At 62.4% G+C, this 559-nt stretch overlaps 1 protein-coding gene across 10 annotated transcripts in view; it reads right to left on the reverse strand.

The window, feature by feature from the left end:
• The window catches only part of LOC113801845 (uncharacterized), a 72,738-nt gene extending 72,574 nt beyond the window's left edge, over positions 1 to 164 (reverse strand). For all 10 annotated transcript variants that reach the window (XM_070141688.1, XM_070141684.1, XM_070141683.1 and 7 more), the window contains exon 1: positions 1 to 164. This exon is cut by the window's left edge and continues 252 nt beyond it. The gene's annotated coding sequence lies outside the window, so the exon portion shown is untranslated.
• Positions 165 to 559: the final 395 nt, after the last annotated feature.

Consider the following 559-nt stretch of genomic DNA (forward strand, 5'->3'; position numbering starts at 1 on the left):
TCCGGTCACCAATAGTCGTTCGCAACTCACTCTCGTGTCACCTGCTCGGTTGTGTTTGTGCGTGTGTTTGTGTGTACGTGTGTGTTGGTGTGCGTGATAAGTAGTGTGCAGCCGTGAGCGACGGCACGGGCTCTCCGAACCGCGTCAGAAGCCTCACTGATCAGCGGGGACCCGCAGCCTCTCGAGCCGCAGCATCCGGAGGGGTTGCCACACGTCGCCGGCCAAGCAGCTCGCCAGGTTCGGGTGCCAGCCCCGGGCCTGCGGCGCCGGCACTCCCCTCGCCGGCTCTCTCAGTGCCCTCCCGGCGCCCTCCTCGATGCTCTTCCTCAGAAGATACCTTTTGAAGTGCCACCCCGAATGCCCTCGGGGTTGTCCCTTCCATCTAGGCCTATCTTTATGGACCTTTATGCCCAATGCCCTTCCTGATGCCCCCCGGGTGCCACCGACGCCCTCCCAGTGTCTTCCTCGATATCCTTTTCAGCGCTGGCTTAAATGCCCTCCTCGATACCTTCGTGATGCATCTCCACGAACCGCCTCGAATACCCCCCCCCCCCAGGGC

The sequence above is a fragment of the Penaeus vannamei genome, chromosome 28, assembly GCF_042767895.1.
Source record: "Penaeus vannamei isolate JL-2024 chromosome 28, ASM4276789v1, whole genome shotgun sequence".
In the NCBI taxonomy this organism is placed as follows: Eukaryota; Metazoa; Arthropoda; class Malacostraca; order Decapoda; family Penaeidae; genus Penaeus; species Penaeus vannamei.